The sequence below is a fragment of the Falco peregrinus genome, chromosome 8 (assembly GCF_023634155.1).
Source record: "Falco peregrinus isolate bFalPer1 chromosome 8, bFalPer1.pri, whole genome shotgun sequence".
Classification (NCBI taxonomy): domain Eukaryota; kingdom Metazoa; phylum Chordata; class Aves; order Falconiformes; family Falconidae; genus Falco; species Falco peregrinus.
Window position 1 is genome coordinate 22,629,291 of NC_073728.1, and position 20,569 is coordinate 22,649,859.

General features: G+C 38.0%; 1 protein-coding gene across 1 annotated transcript in view; it reads right to left on the minus strand.

The window, feature by feature from the left end:
• Positions 1–20,569, minus strand: part of B3GALT1 (beta-1,3-galactosyltransferase 1) — a 210,967-nt gene that overhangs the window by 27,279 nt on the left and 163,119 nt on the right. The gene's annotated exons all lie outside the window — the stretch shown is intronic.

The following is a 20,569-nucleotide window of genomic DNA, read 5'->3' on the forward strand; positions in this document are numbered from 1 at the left end:
TTTCTGGGAATCATCTTTCCTCTACATTTCAAAAAAGGATATCAATAAAACTTGGAAATTTGAATGTAGATTTCAGTGACCTATGTTTAAAAAAGTGAAATCAAGTCCAGTCATCAGGCAATACTGGCCAAAAGTGTCTTCTGTTTGGCTTCTTGATAACAGAGCTTCAAGATAAAATAAACAGAACATTGCTGAAGTTGAAAGATACGGTTTTAGATTTAGAATGATTTTACAACTTCAAAAGAAAATGCCTCATTTTACTCTTTAAAGCTCTGGTACCAGGTAATTATCTAAAAGTTGGGCTATTTCTTATTCAAAGACATTTCTGGTCTCACTGTCCTTGTGCAGACACAACTCCCATTGGAATCATCCTGAACTTTGCTTCTGTGACTAGTATGGGTTTGAATGAGATGCTGAGATTTCCAGGAGGCTCATTGTTACACTTTTTATGCTTTGCTGTATCTGCTGTTCCACTTATCCTTTATTGTGGCAAAACTACTGCCCAGTTTTCTTTTGTTCCAAAAATCTATTCATTCTATTTTAAGAGAACAAAAACAGAGGGGAGAAAAATATCTGTATTAAAGGAAATGAATATTTGTGTCTCAGGGAATACTTCCTTTTAAAAGTCCCTTAAGAAACTTCAGTAAAGTAAAACCTGAGAAACATTCTGGGTGGACTGCAGTGTATAAATATCTCTATTTTGACCCAATCTATTTTAAGGAAGCCCATTAACAAGTATATAATTCGTCTGACTTTTGCATTAGTATAAAACAGCAGGCAAATTAACTAGATGCTGAGTATATTTAAATTATAATTTCTCCTGGCAGTAGATCATACAGTGAAATAATTTTTCCAGAGATCCCTCTCCCTGCCTTCTAACAACCTGCTGTTTCTTGCCAATGTTGTCATCAGAAAGTTCTTACAGAATAAAATATACTAAATAAAGCAGACATTAGCCAAGAAATAGTTGCAAAAGCTGCTACAATAAATGTTCCCTATCATGGAGTGGCCCACACAGATAGCATTTATAAGGTGCAAAAAGCTTCATCCAGTGCATCAGATGTCCCTGGGAACTCTTTAGACAAAATGAAACAAACCTTATGCACTGAGTGAATTTGTTAAAATATGTGAGAACAGACATAAGTGTATAGTTGTGAGCCTGCAGCTTCATCTGTAACGGTTCATCTTGCATGGAAGATGAACTTAGAAAAGAAGTTTCTTAGGGCTCTTGGATACATATAATGTATTCAATAGATACTGGTTTTCATTGCACATTGCAGTTTTCTGTGTAATACACCATCAGTGTTCCAAGGCCGATAATTAATTTGTTATCTGTCAAGTTTATCCCACAGGACCTAATCATCTCCCTTTTTTGCTAGCATTCCCTTCTTCTCTAAAGGTGCTTTTTCTCTCAGATTTTATAAACAATTACCATAATTAATTTAAACATGGAGATTTGTTTGAAACTGCCCTTAGGCTGAAGTCTGTGGTTTGTTTTTCAGACCTTGCTGGTGTTGCATGCCTAAACCCATGTCTGTTCTTTTGTCTGCTATATAATATTTTCTTACAACAAGCACTACCTCTCCCTACAAACTGAGTCTTACTTACAAAATTCATTAATTAGTTTCCATTATCCTTTCTACCTTGTATGTTTTAATCTGTACATAGAGTTTTATGTAACCTGCTTGGCTGTGTGTTTTTTCATTAGACTCTGAGATTTAAGTTCAGGGATATAGCTTGATTAATAGGATCTCATTTGATAAGATGCCAGCAGGTAGTACAGGACATAAATAGTAGAAATAATTGTCCACAAACATTTAGTAATTAAAATATATCTCCAGTACTTATTTAGAACATTTTTTTTTCAAATCTTCTATTTTGATCTAGAAGTTCTCTTTGTATTTGACTTTTGTTCATCCAACCTGTGAAGTTAAGCACTGAAAGTTCTGCTGCTTCCAGGAGGTCAAGGGGAGATGCGTCACCAGCTAAAAGTCAAGCTGAGTGGTTTTAGATGCTACGAGCTACTAATTTGATGAACCTCCATGTAAGGCAGGTGTAATAGGCTGTTTGTTTAATGTTCCCTGGCTTGCAATGTCCTTGCCATATCTGAACAGAGCACTGACATTTTTGTCATCAAGTTTTAGTTTAGAATCTCAAACTTGAAGTAGTTTGAAATAAATGATTTTGTGAACTTTATGACAGTGATTAAAGAGAAAACAAGTTCTACCCTCTCCAGAACATGAATGACAGACCCAATGACACATCTTCCATATAAGAAATAAGATTAAGCACTTTGAAAGCCAAGGCATTTCAATAGAAGTGAAATTGAGCTTTTCAGAGCAGACTATCCAATCACCTCACATAGCAGGGAAATAACTCCGCTCAGTGATTTTATAATGTGGAATGTTTTTGCAGTGCTATTGCAAACTGTGTATCATCCTAAAGCGCAAACCACCATACGCTTGCTATAGAAATGACCCTATTCGGGGCAGCTGTACAAGTGAAAAATCTGCACATAGATTGCCAAATAGAGTAGTACAAATTCTATGCAGTAGCTGTGCTTATTAAACATTTCAATTTTGTGACATACACTTCTCTAATGATGCTCATGTTGTTATTCCGATAATAGATTACATCCAATCACTTCAGGATTTTACCAGTCTGCAAAAATATCAGAAAATGTAATTTACCATGCACTTGCAGTCAGCGGTAGTGAGTTGACAGGCATTTCCTCCTTCTACAGTCTTTTGGGTCACTTTTACCATTTGGTCATGAATTTCGGAAGAGACATGCCAGGCCATTCTCCACTTTTCCCACAACTGTGCTGGCAATGATTGCTACCTCTTGTCAAAGGGGGATAGAACAACGTTCATTTTCTCAAGAATCAAAATTGGAGTCCTACTTTATCAAATTGCAACCTGTTTTTGCACCTCACACCAATCAGCACTATGCTGGAGCAAAATTCAGTGACCAGCCTTCACCGAGTATGCTTCCCAAGCCAATAAGCCTCTGGGTACCTGTTTCTTTTAAACCTTCTGATAAAGAAATAATGACATTTCAGCATACAACATTCTTAATAGTCCAGGATTGAGATGTAATTTTACATATTTTTAAAGTTTTTGTATTTTTTAAAATTTTGTCGTCCTTTTCTGGGCCAGGAAGTTTTGCAGGATGGAAAGAAAGGAGGATATGGCTATGTAGTTACTTGTTTTTACTTTCTAACTTGCTGGTAAGAAAGTGTTATTGCCTTTCAGAATATAGCACTATGCTTGTTTTCGGCAAAGGCTGCAAAGTTGGGAGACTTCAGGAAGCTGTGGAGTATGTTTATTTACTGTTTCTCAGACAGACCTGGACTTTCTCTGTTTCCTTCTCATGGTCGTTGCGAATGGGTGCAGCCACAACCATGTGGCTCCAATATGGAGCACAGGCAGGGAAATCTTCATGTCTGCCAGCAAAACACTCTTTTGCCCTAACCAGTTGAGGCTGTCTCTTACAGTTGACTTGTCCTTAATGTGACCTGCTTTATTCCTCTGATTCTGCCTGAGGAAAATGGGTCCAAATTCTGCATGTATTAACTAAAGCAATTTGAATATTTGTTTCACATTATCATTGGAGCCTTACTTATCAGCTGTTTGTAATCCTCTGCAAACATGGTATAATAGAAAGCATAGGGAAAAGAACAAAGTAATCTAAATCTCCGTGTGAATTTGTATCAGTGATGTAGTATAGGCAAAGGACAAATCCCCAAAGCTGTGGATCCCAAATTACAGGACTTGCCTTGCCTATGTTGGAGCAGCATGAGCTATCAAGCCTGCAGCTGTCCTCTGCACCACTGCCATTGGCTCACAGAGCAGAAATTACCTTTGCTTTAAGCCCCTCCTAAAGTTTGATTCCCAAAGGGGTCTTCACCCTGCAGCATGGTGGGTGAAACGGCTCTTTTCTTGCTTCTCCTCACTCTCATGCCGTGCTTTCCTGTGCCCCTCTTGGAAAGCACCAGCTAAATAGATGTCTGTGTTGGGAAAGGAGAGGGATGTTCCCTGTGAGTAGCTTTCCTCAGATTTCCCATCACCAAAGCGTGACAGAGACTTCATTATTTATAATTACTGTAATTTCGTGTTGCCAAGTTGTAATGCAAAATGCCTATGCAGATATTTTCGTACGTCTACAGTATTGTCTGGCAGTTGGGTCTTCGTAAAGATGAAACTCATGAATTCTGGGTGATTTTATGAAACCGTTATATTGTGACTGCTTTGAGAGGGATGTGATCCATGATATGCTGTTAAGGCAGTGTCATGCCTCCCTCAGAACAGGACTGAGGTCTGGGTGAAAAGGAGGTGAAATGGCTGCTGGACATGCTCTTCAAAACATGGGTGCAGGGATGTGAAAAGATTGCCTGCAAAGCCTGAAGCAGCTATATCCTTTCATTGGAGTTGCAGCAAGCCTAAATTTCACTCATTATTTAGTGTTCTAAAACTTGCTTTGAAATACTGCTTTATTGGTTAATTATATAGCATGCCTTTATAAAAAATGTTTCCAAACAAGGTCATGAGATTTCCTTTTACTTTACCTGATTTAAATTAAACAGCAGAACCATAACATGTGGTAGCTATCTCTCAACCTAAAGCATGGTGCTATGGTTGTGTATTATTATTTTTCATTAACTTGATGGCTTGGTGAGTACCAAATGGAAATGTTAACAAATGAAATATACTAAAGCAGAACTCAGTTAAATGCAATATATTATTCCTGCTCCTTTGACCAAATTTATCTTTGTGCTCTAATGTAATAGGATCAGCCTTGACCTCTCACTTCAAAATGCTGTCATTGTATTGTAAATAGGAAACACAGCGGTCTATATACATACTATAATTGCACTTAGACTTGACTTGGTCTCATGCTGCCATATTTTGCTGAAGTCAATGAGGTTACATGGTTAAGCGAAAGCAAAACGTACTCCTTCCATTTAAATTAAAATGGCAAATTACAGCTGAGTGCTTCTGGGAACATAGTGAAAGTAGCAATAAAATTAAATTATAATTTATGCATTGATCTGCAATAGGAAGCTTTGAGCACTCAGGAATTTTACAGAAAATTGCAGCTACTCTTGAAATTTGGGGTCTGTTTCTTCATTGCATCTTCATTGCATTGTTACAGGTCATTACAGAACTTGAGATCTGGTACTGCTTCTCACACAAGAGGAAAGCAGTTTTTGTTTACTGCCCAAAGTAAAAGCGTGTCAGACTAATTTTTCCCAGAGAGAATTAAAAAAAAAAAAAAAGTTAAAGGGAATAAAATTATTTTTTGTAAAATTGTTTCTTTTTGAACAGACATATGGGCTGAAGTTAACAACATTTAATAATAAATTACCAGAACAGCGACCTTATCATCATCATCACGGTCATGATTATTTTAACTCAGAATGGAAAGGGTCCTCCCTCCTAGTGGGAGGACAACAGCCAGCTGGAGTTACACGAGTCAGTACACATTCATTTGCAATACATGAGCACCCAAGATAGCTTTTTCCTATCTCAGCTTTTCCCATTCGTACTATGGTACTTTCTGATGTCACACTTTGAAAAAAATGGAAGATTATATCCTCAGATTGTAGCACCTTATCCAAGTGTGAAAAATCACCTACATGTACATTTTCAAGATGAGCTCTGAGGGTATTTACTACTTTTTTTCTTTTCTTCTTTTTTTCCTTCTCAGAAGTACAGAGCAACAGCAGTAGTTGTGATTTCTTAGGCACTCCAAAGAAGTGACTAGTTCTTTAAACCCACTAGACCTGTCTCCTGGGTCAGAGTTGGATTTTAGACTGATTTTTTTTTTTTATTACTGCTGAAGTTTAAATTTAGTGGGGTAGATGCTGCATCCTGTGCTGGGGCAGTAAAGACAATAACCTTATGACAAAGTGGAGAAGGCTTAGACAGCCTCTAGGAAGTGGTGCTTGGCAGCAGTACGGAGCTGGCAGTGTCCAAGGGACAGATAACGCTCTGGGGCATGTGAGTTATAGCAAGCAAGGGAAGTCGCGAGATGAGGACTTTGCGTAGATCTCAGAAACTCAGAGTTTGGTGTAAGGTATAGCTTATGGTAAAACAAGCTGAGATATGAGGATGGATTGGTGATTGTCAGTAGAAAAGCATGATTATGTCGTCTTCATGAGCTTATTTTTACATACGAAAAAATATCTAGTTTTAAATATCAGTGTAATATTTCTGCAGAAGTGAATATTATACATAGAAAGAACTTGTACAGATCATCTGCACTGACTCACCCCTCCATAAGTAACTACTACTAATACCATGTTGTGGGACCTTTCAGTCAGTGGGTGGGTGTGTGGCATTGCCCCAGGTTTTGAATATACAAAAAGTGGAACATGGTGCCCTTTGGCTCTGATCACTCTGATCCTGTGCTCTTGGCAGTTGTGTGCGCCTTTCTGAATGCATGCTGGAGAAATATGGTTTTGTACTGGCAACTTCCATGGAGCAAATAAATGCCCCCAGCTATGGCTCTGCTTTTCACCTCACAGAGAGCAAACGTAGGCTGGTTAAATGGATCAAAGGAAAAATGTAGCTTGGCCACAAGAAAAATAAGTTCTATACTTGATTGGGTCAAGAGGAGCTCAGGGACACCTGCTTGGATGAAAATGGAACGGCATTCACAACAGAGACAGGAAATCTGATCTAACATGGCTAAAACAACTCAGGAGCCTCAGAGATGCAAGTTGGAACTAAAGTTAGAAGCAAATGTGAATAGCTTAAGCTGTGGAGGACCAACATGTGTATGGTCAGGGGCCATGTTCATTCCCAGGCAGGTAGACAGGCCAAACCACTATAGTTACATTTCCCATGAATAGCAGCTTTCCTAGGAAACCCTGCTTGATGCAACTAAATTCTTGGTTTCTCTGGCTGGCTTTCTTAGCTGACCTCTCCACCCAGCAGCCAAATCTGGCAGGCTCATAAGTCAGGTCAGGCTACTGGACTGATTTGTTCACCATCATTAGTTGAAATGAGTGTGAATTTGTGAGACCATGTGAAGCAACAGCAATAAAGCCAGCCACATCCTCCTATACACTCAAGATGTAGGAAATCATGGATTAAAGTTGCAGTTTTCCAGGAAAGCTCTTATATTCTTTCAGCCGCATTCTGCAAAGATAACTGAGCAATATATTCTTTACACACTAAAAGCAAACCAGAGCACTGTTGACAGTATAACAAAAAATTTTAAATCAGTTACTATGCCCATAATACCAAGTATGCCCTTTATGTCCCTCTTCCCCATACTAACATTTATATCTTTTTCTACAAGTGCTCAGATTCAAGTCCCCATAGGATTCTCCTAGCAGGCAGAAATCCATACAGCTGCTTCTTGCAGTTACTAGTAAACAGGTTGTATTGGTCATGGGACACTGGCCAGCGAGCAGGGTGGTTAAGTGTATTGTGAGTTACAGTCCCCATTTATGACCTTGTGGGAGGACCACAGCCACCTCGAACAAATTAGAGCAAACAGCTTTAAGGTGTTCCAGAGATGGGGCAGAAAATCAGGGCCCACTCAATGGTGGTGTGGCTGCAGAGAAACCTCAGTGATGTCAGTTCCCTCAAGTATCAGCAACCTCAGATTTCATCTAACAGGTACCTGCTTTGCACAGCAATAAATAAGTAACACAAGGGAGGGAAAAACCAGGCATACTGACCCCAGCTTGTAAATTGCACTGGTACAAAAGAGAGTAAAGAGTAAAGGATTAGCCCATGCACGTTAGTTACCCATGCGTACGAGCAGGAGGACAATGTGAGTCACTGAAGCTATGGTTAGCTACTTGCATAACGTATTTTGGTGTGAATGCGTATGTATGTACCTATGGAAAAAACTCTCCCTTTCTGTAAGTATATAAATATACGTGGTTTATTTTCAACTTCAACTGATATATTTTTCCTAACAAGGATTTTAATGAGCCCACAGAAAATGTTCACTTTTCAGAAAGTCTGTGATTATTAGAATGGTTTTCTCTGAAATAATCTGCAGAAACAGATCTTGACCTCATTTTCCAGACCTTGGACAAAATGAAACTGAAGCAGTTGACAGCTACATAGTAAATGACAACATTGCACAATAATTTATTAGTTAATGTTGCCTACTTGGTGATGACTGTCCTTGTAGCTTAGGGTTATTTGTGTTTTTCTGTTATCTACGTATTCCATTTAATTGTTACAAACATGCTGATAATATTATGTAAGTTGCTCTAGTCATATAAAATTTAGATTTTATTTTATTTTTGTGGAGCTGTTAATTATTTTTCTATTCAGGTTCAGTGGGCCAGCAGGAAAGAACGGTTCTGGTTTTCATTTATTTTGAAGTAAGATTCCTGAGGGTTGGATTCAATAATACAATTCATTTGTCTTAAGCACTGCAAAGGCTCATGACAAAGCCCTAAAAATCAATTTTTTGAGAGACAGAGAGAAGTTGTGTAGCTGTACACAGGTTTTAGCAGTCCAGAAGAGTGAGGGTTTTTTTTTTAACCAGTCTTTAATGAGTATAGATTTGTTTGTTTTAAAAGGATGATAATCAAGTATTTAAGGCTCTAGACATAGATCCTGTATGCAGAAAAAATGGAAGATGTTTAGAAGATCAAATAGGAATATATTCCTGAATTTAAAATTAAATCACATCAAAGCAGATTGATTAGAATTTAAGATCTCTCTGACAGAGCTGGAAATAAAACCAGGACTAGAATGTGACATTCGCTAGAAATCGTTTAGTGCTGACTAAATGCAAAGTATGACTGGCATTTCTGTGAAAAAATTAATTTGGAACTGAACTGAGGGATAATTTGAAAGGCTGATAGAACAGCACACACGCAAAAATGGAAGGGAAAAAAAAAAGATAATTTCATTTTGATGGCATTGCCTTGAATTCAGGCAGCTCCCTGGTAGTGAGAGGCCAGGGACAGGGTGGCCTCTGTTCCTGCCACAGGGCCTGGGCAGGTGAGGTCCCGTGGGCTAGAGAGCCAGCCCCGGGGAGGCCTGTGTCAGGCCTCTGGCCTGCTCGGGGACGGCGAGCCCTGAGCAGGTGCTGATGGCGGCAGCCATCTTGGGAGCCCCGTGAGGCGCTTTGGCCTCCTGGCGCTTGGTTGCCAGTACAGCGAGTTCCCATCTTGCCAGGTTTCATCAAATTATAATGGTTTATAAAGTTACTCGTGTGTGAAATCATTTCCAGATTTGTGATGCAAGTTTAGGAATGAAAATGAGGCTTGGGGTCCTTATTCAGCCCTTTCCACAGCCAGAGAAATTGTCCTGAGACAGGCTGACTGTAGGTTTGAGTAAGGCCTGACTGTAATAATCATGAAAAGTAAACAGGGAAAGTGTTATGAATAATACTATGCAAAACACAATGAAGGAATTGAAGTATGTTTTTGATTTGCAATACAACAGGGAATATATCAAAGGATCCTGTTTCATTTTGCTTCTGTGGAACAAAGTCTGAGTGTTCAGTATGTGTATTATTTATATTCTAAATAAGTCCTTAAAATGTTAACACTGAAGTGGATTTGTTTGAACAGAATAGAGATACATTCAGTTCATTGGAAGACTTGACAATATTGAGTGATAACAAAGCTGAAAAATAATTTAAGTAGACTTTTATTAAACACAAGAGAACTAATCCGTGTTTCAAAATATATTTGCATGGGTTTGAAGGAACTTCTGTGATTGAAAGATGGTGAAAAAGAGGCTTAAAAGTAAAGAATTGTATGGCAGCGAGACTTTAAAAAGACATTAGGAATTTAATCCTATAAATCCTGTAAGAGTTATAGGGCAGGACTTCAGCTGATAAAAAGTTTTTGTGGCCCATTCAAGTAGTTGTCCTTTATTTACCATGGAGGTCTGAAGATTTGTGTTTTCAAATTGCATTCCTATATTAAAAAATCATCTCTGAATGGAAGTCTGTGAGGTTCACATAAATGCAGGTTATATGACGCTGCTGTCTCCCCTTCTACCTGCCCAGCTGTCTGGTGTAACACCCAGTGCCAAAGACAAGGGACTGTATAAGAGCCAGTACTGGAGAGCAGGTAGGGTGATAGACAACAGTACCATTTTAAAGGCAGAGAAAACTTCAGAAAAAATGGTGCAACACTTTCAAACCATGAGTTTACATGCAAGAAAGCATCCTTCCCTGTTTTCGTCCCCCTGTTCAGCTTGTCAGCCTCAGCACAGAAAATCTCTTGCTGGACGTGTGAGATGGAGGGAGAGCTGTGTCACTGTGCCACCCAGCTGTGTGCAGGGAGATCTGCCTGGCAGGGGTAGAAACCTTTTGTTGCCCCTCATGTATAACAATGATATGTTAGACTTCCTATATATGTCCTTGTGATATGCACTTGCCTAAGACCTCAAAAAGGTTTGACAACCCTTCAGCTTGTTGAAAAGTTAGTATTACTGTGGCCTGTTTTATGAAATGGATCTCTGTGGCTGTCTCTCACTTTTGTAAATCTGCTGACTGATCTCTATGAAACAAATGTTCATTTAAGAGCAAAAGTAAACCAATTTAAGTACAGACTCTTTTGCTATAGGGACTTCATAACGAAGGTGAGACGCTACTTTTGCTTCCATGTTACTGTCTTTTAAGTGAGATGGATACCATCTAAAAGTTGACATTTAGCAATATATTATTTGCTAAATTATTAGTGAGTTTGCTCCCTGTTCTTTTATTAATTTTAGGGTGCTAACTGCTAGCAAATTCTCTTTTTTTTAATTAATAATGATGGAACTTTTAATCTTACAAAGAAACTTGAGTTGTAGTATTACACGGAATTACAAATAGATACTAATACCTGACATTTTACTTCGTCTAAAAAGTAGCTAAAAGTGAAATTCATTCAATGTATTTCATCCTAGTTATGACTAGAGCTTGTGGAATTAATAATTTATGTGATTAATGTAGTCTTTTTCTGTTTGTTCAATATCAATAATTAGATCATGATTTCTTACCAGTGTTTATTTGCCAAAATGTCTTCTGAGCTTTTATCCCAAAGAAGGATTGCAAATTTTAAAAAATTACACTGTGCTACTTAGTTGTGCCTGTTCAGATAAGAAAAACAGTAGAGCTTTATTTTATTCATTGGATAAGTTCACAAGTGTTTTCAGAACAGGTTTGCATGTGCGAATTTACTGTTCTATTTCTACGAATTCTCATACATTCAATTTTGAAACTTATGGATACTGACTGCAGTTTCATAACTTCTGGTAGGTTTGGGGATAAGCTGACTCAGTAGTTACACAATGAAAAAGGCTGAGAATAGAAGAGTCAATTTACATAAAGAATATAGGGTAGGAGAAATTTGTTTTCTGTTTGTGCCAACAAAACTCAAGTACCTGAATATTCTAAAAAGTAAATGCTAAGCAGTCTGGAGAAAATAAAGTAGATGATTTAGAACCTACAATATAGAACTGGTACTTTTCTAGTTAAATTAAGGCGGGTTGGGGTGGGGCGGAGGCAGGAAGGGCAATAAATATGATACTGGAGACTGAACATTTGTTTAGTCATCCCTTAATATTATAAGTGAAGAAATTCTGGAGATATAATGCAGAAAATGTGAATTTAAAAAAGGATGAATTACTGTAACCATTACAAATTTGACAGAGTACTGAATGCATTTTATAAATTGATTGTAAGTTCTCTGTTGAGTACAAGGGGGATGTTCTTGTCTCCCTTGTCTGGTGACTTTTCTTTTTAGGAGAGGTGTTTTTGTATTCTTTTTCCTCCTGTGTAATTTAGCAGTTGGGTCTCTGACACAACCCTGACAAACTTAAACAACTTTACAATATGGTATGAATAATAATATATTTAACAGTTGCAGAAGTATAATGAGGCTGGTTCTTTGTTGCTGGTTTTGCATTACTTTAAATTAGGAATCCTTACCTAAATTAGAGATAGGAGGGGAAAAAAAAGGCTATTATAACCTAGGCCCTGCAATATCTGTTATTACAGATAACAAGTTGGGGTGTTTATTTTTGCAGAAGGTCTATATTACAGGGGATCTTGCAGTGATGCTTGACAACAGCTTGAAAATGGATCTGCTGGGACATTTTTGATCTGGAACTGTGCTGACAATCAGGTTGCTCTGTCTGTGGGATTTTACCCTGTGTTTCTAAACAAAACTCTTCTATTTCTTAGGCCCAGCCAGCATGGGTTTATGAAAGGCAAGTCCTGCTTGACAAACCTGATCTCCTTCTGTGACAAGATGACCCACCTAGTGGATGAGGGAAAGGCTGTGGATGTTGTCTCCCTGGACCTTAGCAAAGCCTTTGACACGTTCTCCTGAAGAAACTGGCTACTCATGGCTTGGACAGCCCCATGCAATGCTACAGGCTTGGGGAAGAGTGACTGGAAAGCTGCCTGGTGGAAAAGGACCTGGAGGTGCTGGTTGACAGCTGGCTGAACATGAGCCAGTAGTGTGCCCAGGTGGCCAAGAAGGCCAAGAGCATCCTGGCTTGTATCAGAAACAGTGTGGCCAGTGGGGCAAAAGAAGTGATCACCCCCCTTTACCTGGCACTGGTGAGGCTGCATCTCAAACCTCGTGTTCAGTTTTGGGCCCCTCACTTCAAAAGGGACATGGATGTGCTGGAGCATGTCCAGGGAAGGGCCACAAAGCTGGTGAGGGTCGTGGAGCACAGGTCTTATGACGAACGGCTGAGGGAACTGGGGTAGTTTGATGTGGAGAGGAGGAGGCTCAGAGGGGACTTTATGGCTCTCTACAACGGCCTGAAAGGAGGCTGTAGGTATGTAGGAGGAGGTCTTTTCTCCCAGGTAACAAGCAACAAGGTAAGAGGAAATGGCCTCAAACTGCACCAGGGGAGGTTTAGGTTGGATATTGGAAAAAAAAATTACCAAAGCAGTTGTCATGGACATGGTTTAGGGAGATTCGGCAGTCCTGGGTTAATGGTTGAACTTGATGACCTTAAAGGTTTTTTCCAACCTGAATGATTCTATGATTCTAGCCATTTTAGAAATGTATGATGCTTTTTGCATAAATATTTCATTAAACATTTATTTGCCATGCAAAAATTCAAGGAAGTTAACTTTTTTTTTTTTTTTTTTTTACTCTCCACTCAGGTGTAATATGAATCAGCAATTCTACATGTCTTATATGGAGTCGTGAGACACGCTGATCACAGACCTCCGACTGCCTGTGAACATCATCTAAAGGACACAGTGAGGAGAAGGACACTTCACAGACAGGGCACCTTTAACTTCCTCAGGCCCCACTTCATATAGGAAGATCTTAAGCATCAGGTGAGCCTGACTATTATACTATCAGAGAGATATATCACAATTAAGACGACCAGAACAAATGCAGCTGTTTCCTGGTCAATGAAGCATGAGATTAAAAGCTGATGTCCAAATGTGAGGATCCAATTAGGAAGTGACTTATGTCTACAGTACAAAAGTAAAATACTGCTATTTGTGTTACATATTCTAGCACAGCATTATTCCTATTCTCATAGATTATAGAAGAATTTATTATGAGTAATTAAGTACATATCTGGAATAACAACATATGGTGTTATAAAGAAATGGCATATGAGTAATGCAGTATAGAAGTGGTGCTTTTTCTTCTGCATCATGTTGTTTTCCACACTGAACATTATACACCAAAGCCTTTAGTAGTGTAAGTTATGGATACTGACTGCAGTTTCATAACTTCTGGTCAGTTTGGGGATGAGCTGACTTAGTAGTTACACAATGAAAAAAGGCAGAGAATAGAAGAGTCAATTTACATAAAGAATATAGGGCAGGAGAAGCATGTTCTTGAGAAGATGTTTGCAGTATCAGACTGCTGCATTTTGCAATGGTAACCAGTTCTCCTCAGTCTAATGGTGCTTTGGATATTCCTGTGATGTATTTCCTAGAACTAAGGCAAATAGAAGGGAAATTGCACTGTTTCTCTGTGATACGTTCCTTGAGGAATATATATATGAAGCTTAAAGGTTGCTTTTATAATTGAGACGTGGTCCTCTTAAACACTTAAGAGATTTTGGTGGGGGAAAGACTTGAAGGTTATAGACTAATTTAGATAGACTTTTATTTCACAGGTCATTTGTTTGGATGATTGGGATTTTACAAAAGGAGTCTGGGGAAATGCATTAATTTCTTTAAAGTGACTGAATGTGTATGGTTTTACGACTGTTCTCACTTTATTGGGTAATGCACCTTTTTGATTTCCTCTTGATGACTCCCCAGAATATATTTAACTCATTAGGATCATGCCTAAGTTATGCAGGCCAGTATCTGAACATGTGTGTCAACTGTCTGCATCTAATAATAAATGATAATCGAAGAAGAGGACTGTGCTGTTAGTTGGAAGGACCCCTTCTTGGATACCAAGAAGAAATACAGCTGATGGAAGATAGTTAGGTTCACCCATCTATCCATCTTTGTAGAAACATAGGGCATATATGAAGAGATACATATATGTGTAGAGAGTGGAAAACTGAGGACATATGCTGGCATTTCAAACAATGTAGACAATGTGCATTTATGTGTACTTGCATCTATAAAGTTGACCTAGGCACCAAAAAAGATAAATTAAAAATATAGATGTCAACCATCCATAGTCCTGTATGCCTAGTAAACTCAACTGAATAAACCACTCTTATTTTGAACACAATGCATTGCAAAATGTGATTACAGAGATCTTAAATCCACATTTGTCCAGGGTAATGCAAAAAGAGGTCTGTCTAAAATGAGGAAGTAAATATATTCCATGTTAGTAGCATCCACGTTGTCTGAGCTTGGCCTTGTGATTCTTTTTATCATGGTTGCCCTCATCTTACAATCATATAATTAAAATGTTCCTAACTACCAGCTTATTAGAAGGGGCTTTGAATGAAGCTGTTGAGAAATTTGGATGAGGAAACAGCATAATTTTATGGTTGCATTGTTCTTTGTTCTTAGCAATGCTTGCTTCATCCTCACAAGCTATCACTGTGCAGTCTTTTTCCTTTGTTGCAAGACTGTTCTCATGTTGTCATGACATCTGTTCACAGTCTGTTATGGATTTCACTGCAGTGTCATTCCTCCAGATGCTGCCAAAGGCTGTTATTCTGGGGGGAAAGTATCTTTTTAAAAAAAAATCCAATTCAGAAGGTGTAAACATGAAAGTGAGAGTTAGTGATCATAGTTGGGTTTTTTTTGTGAGTTCTGCTTTGCTAGACTCCCTGGTTTTATAGCATGAAACAAAACTTCATTAGAGAGCATCTGCCTACTGTGACCTCTCTTGACACTGTTGGTTGCTGTTTTCTAGTATTGCTGCAAAATTTTACAGTGAACAAGAACCTCCTGAAAGTATTCTTAGTGTCAGTACTAGTCACCACAGTACTGTTGGCTCTATAAAGCTAGCAGAAACCAAGCTCCATTTTTATTTTCTGTTCCTTTCCTTGCAATGTTGCAATTGCATTTCCTGTGATTAAGACGACAAAACTTTCTCAGGAAAATTTAAGATTTCATCATAATTTTTACCTACTTCCACTCCTCTGTCATAATTTAAGAAAATATACTCAAGAGAAGAGATTAAGTGATTCTAAGGTGTCAGATGAGAATGAAATAAAAAAATTTTGGCTCTGAACCATGGAAGAGAGTGTCAACCCTTACAGATAGTCCCTTTCCTATTGCTGGTACTACTTGTACTATTCACTATGGTTTATGAAAATGCATAATACAGAGAATGATCTGATTCTTTTTTAACCCTGTCTGTCTTTTCCCTCTGTATCCCTGACACTTCATGCTTTTAAAATCCTCCCGCTTAAACTTAAACTTCAATTTTTCCAATTCCCTGTGTACATAATTTCTTCTGCTGATGAATGCACCAAAAGCAGATTGTTTTATGTCTTTGGATATAAGCTACATGGATACATGTCTATAGAGAAAATTTCATAAACCCTTCCTTAAGAGGAAAACAAACAAAGATTGGGGATGGAGCACAAAACCATGGCAAACACAGAGAACAGACTTTCTTGAGTTAACCACTCAAAGTATAGAAGTCTTTTGCAATATATGTATTTTTCTAAACCCCCCCCAAGATTCAGTTTGCTGTTCATTTCTTAATTTCCTAAGATGTCTGCTATTTCTTGTGATGCAGAAAATTGGTGCATTTAAAAGTTTTTATTCTCTCCTTTTATTGAATAAATCATCCTGACATGACAGGAAATAGCTATCTCTCTGCTGTGGATATAAAAGATACACTCATCTTTGTACTGAACCTCTAGGATCTCATGCATGTTATTGTAATAGACCTCGTTATAACTGAGACACAGAATAAAGCTTTCAGCAAAGGTTTATTTTAAATGCACTGGTTTTTGAAGCCTTAACTGAGTGTTAAAGTAATGAAATGTTTTATATTCACCTTTAACACTGGGCAGTAATAACAAAAGGGAAATATTGCTGTATTCAACCAGGTATTTTGTATTTAATATTATTTATGCTAGGTAGGGTAAATAAGAGATATAGAGGTAGCTTGGAGAGATTAGAGAGATAGCTATGATTTTGCTAGATTTTTGTTTTTTCAGGTTGTTTATAGAAGCTAATGTGATTTTTAAGATTTTTTTTTTTTTTAATGTTGCAAACTGTCATTGTTCTGTAAAACATAAATTGTGAAGGTTCAACTCATTCCAGCTTCATTGTAACTTAGGGCCAGATTCCAGGCTCTGCATAAGGTGCACACCCATTTAGCAGAACAGACCGTATCAGCCTTGAAAAGTCCTTAACATCAATGTAGCTTCTATAAATAGCAGCAGAATCAGTTTGAACTGATAGAAAATGTCCGCTATTCCCTGGAAGTTCACAGTAATTTATTTCATTTATTGAGATGTTTTACCACTTTTTTGTCCTCTAGGAAAAGCATGCCTGTATTCAGTCTGCTTGACATCTAAAGGATGTGATATTGGACACTTATAAATGAATCTTTGGCTTAAGGGGAGACATTAGGCAGACTGAGAAGGTCAGTCCCATTGAACCATCTGCTCCATAAAACCAGAGCTGGATTAATGTAGATTTGAATAGCTGGACTTTTGAAAGCATAATTGACAAAAATTAAAATAGAAACATTTAGTTTTATGGGATTTTTACATCTGGAAGTACACAGAATACCAGGAAATGACAGTGCTCAGAGGGACTGGTACCCAGTAAGCGCTGGAGATTCAATGCATACATCATTTGTGTAACTTTAGATTTTAATACCAACAGGCATTTTGACACTCATATTCACTGTGCTGATATCCACACTATGCTGTAAAAGCAGACAAGTACAGAGCGCTTCCCAAATCTCACCATAAATTGAACATTTCTCTGAGCTTGTTGGGGTACACAGTTTCCTCAATCTCAGTCATCCATAGCAAAGCAACACATGTTATCAAACTTCTTGTCAAATAAGTATGCAGTGCTGCACAAAGCATGAATTTTAGATCCCGGATTGTTAGGAGATTATGTAGGTTTACACGGACTAATATGAAAGTAAGCTCTTTCACATCTGTCCAGAAACTAATGTTATTTTAAAGTAACACTTCAGTATTCCTGTATGTTTTTTGTCTAAAAACACATGCTAGCAGAGCCTTTCCTACTGTTAAGGTATTTACAATGCATTGTTTAGAGGACTGCAAACATTGCCTACTGGAAAATCTGAAAAGAGGTGTGTAAAAGAAATTAGAGTGTTCAACTACAGTAGAAAACCAGCACAGGTTAGAATACTAGAAATGCTATATAAAAGCAAATAGAAGTTTAAAATTTACATGCCATTGTTCTTGAAAATGTTGCACTGTAAAAGATCAGAAGTCCAGAAAAAAAAAAAAAACCAAGAAAGAAGAGAGTCCTAAATGTTTAGATCCCATGAGAGGTAAGTTGATTTTTTACATCACAGATAATGTCAAAATATATTTTAAAATTTATTGATAATTTCTTCTTTTGTAAGAAGGTCATAGGCTTTTTCAGTCTCAGACTTAGTTGCAGTCCTACCTTCAACAAACAAGTAGATTTCGTAAGGGAGTGTAGGCAGTTAGAAATAAAAAACATCTCAGTCTATTGCTGTGCAGTTTGGCACCCCACATTGCTGTCACCTCCAGGCACATGCACTGAATTCAGTGCTTCACAGTGGTGGTCAGGGGCCCATCTCAAACTGGTAAAGTAGGAGATGCTGCAGAGAAGGAAAGCTGCAGATCTCATAACTGTTCTATGTTTGAGGCCTTCCAAGTTAAGGTGCTCATCTGGCCCTTGCTATTCTGAATACAAACAAAAGAAATAGTCCTGGAATTAAAAATTAGAGCATCCCATTCTTAGATGAGAGAGCTCTTAGGCTACAGAACCCCTCCTTGCCTTTTGCAAATCTATAAATCTCTTCGGAGAGTGTAAGAGCTTTAACTAGCCAGATGGAAGTTAGGGCACTGTGACCAGGTGTTATTTGGTACAGGTCTGGATTTAGGGTCCCTCCAACGCTTTTCACTTTGGAAAAACACACTCCTGCACCAGGCTTAATTAATTGAGGAGGTCAGGAGGGCAGACCCAGTGGCAGATGTGCCTGACAGCTGCCAACCACACTGTACCCATGTGCCTGCTGTCTCCTCTGGCCTCTCTCAGGCATGGTACCTGGCCTTTGCTCTGAGCAGTGTGTTCCTCAGGCTACTAAAGTTAAAAGCCATAAGGCTGCACTTCATGATGTGGGAAGCAGTAAAGGTGCAGGAGTAGGAAGAGAAGACACGAACTTCTGAGTTCCATTAAAGCTGAGCTGTCTGCCAGCCATGTGCAGGATGCTTGGACTCTGGGCTCAGCATCTGAAATGTCATGGCCTGTTGTTGTTAGCTATTGAAGACTTTCTCTTAGTGGTTGAACCAGAACCTTGGCTGTTAGCACACACCCTTGCCGTGCTTTCTTAAGGCACACACAGCTTTATTTGCAGAGTCCACATAAGTACAGCTCAAGCTGGTCTCACCAAAGCTCTTTATTAAATATTAAAATGAACCCTTGGTAACCAGAGTTGCTAGTGTCAGAAATGAGGTTCACTTAAATTATTTAGAAAAATGGAAATAGTAGCTGCTTTAACAAATATTCTTCTCTGATGAAGCATTTCCTAGAAGTTAAAACAGGAGTATATTTTAGAAGATATTAATTGTGCTGTAAGGCTTCCTGATAATTTGGTCTATGGCCTCTGCTACTTAGCTGTTCTCTACAAAACCTAGGTGGTCTTATTCAATGGTTCAGCAATGCATGTGTCATTAGTAACTCTCAGATGCTCTTCTGGAAAGTTACACGGTAGGATAAATCTTGAATATGTTACTGTGCAGTTTGTCAATAGATAGGGAATTTCAGGCTTTTAAAAAAAGTATTTCTCTATTAAAATGAAGATTTAATCCATGCTGTGTCAGGAACACTGATTTTATGATGATGGATGCTGAATGAAAGGCTTTAGAATAGATAAAGAAGAATGTAAGTTATGGGTTATCATCAGTTTTCTCTTGAGATTTTTTCCCCTCATAATTTCTGGAAGGGTCTCTTTCTTTGGCAGGCTCCCAGAACAGCAAGTAACCATACTAGGCTGTTGGACATATGCTATTAAAGCTGATTGTCCGTGGCAGTGTTCAGACAATTTATATATTCCCTAAAACTTATTTTAAAAGGTCTTTTTGTTCACCCTCTATCTTGAAAGCCAGTTTCAACAAGCATTACTGAGAGATTTTGATTTACTGTTATGAGTGGCAGTTTTAAATGTGCTGGCACTTTTGCAGGAAGATGAAAAATATACTCCTGTGTTCCAACTTTTCAACCCTGCCTGGAATTTCAGGTACATAAGGCAGATTGTGCCTTTGCTGTTCAAAGGCTTCTCTGATATTCCTAATGACATTTGGATATGAATTAATATTTTTTTGACTATTTTTAGGCTAAGCATTACTGAATACATATTTGGTGTATGTTGCAAATCTCTTAATAAGAATGAATAATTCTCTGAACATCTGTACAAAGATCTGTCATTCCATGATTTCATTACAATCAAATAACCAGCAGTTATATATCTGACGGGGACTATAGAATACTGAGAATCTATGAATGCTACAACTTTGTACTAATAGGATTACTAAGATTTTGAGGATCTTGTCCATCACTTGTCCCATAGAAAACAACAGAGGTGGGAAATTTGGGGAATGCTGAATCAGTGCTGAAATATTTGCACTAGGAAAACACCAAACTAAGTTTACAAATATTTTGTATTCATTAAGACTAAGGATATGTGGGAATATATTAATACGTGTTATACAGAAAGATAAAGCTATTAATTAGTTACCATACAATATTAATTCTCCATCCTTTTATTCAGAAAAGAATGTTGTATGTAGCCACCACAAATTTAATCACTCTTAAATCACTGAAAAGACTACAATCTGAAATAGATTTTTTTCTTTTTCTGAATAAATATTTCATTAGGAAGTTCTGTTTTATTTACGTATGCAACACATTTTTCCTACTATGTTTTGGCTTTGATTTAATTTTTTTATACATGGTATTCTGGTTTCCACATTCAAAATTGAAACTTTTAAAT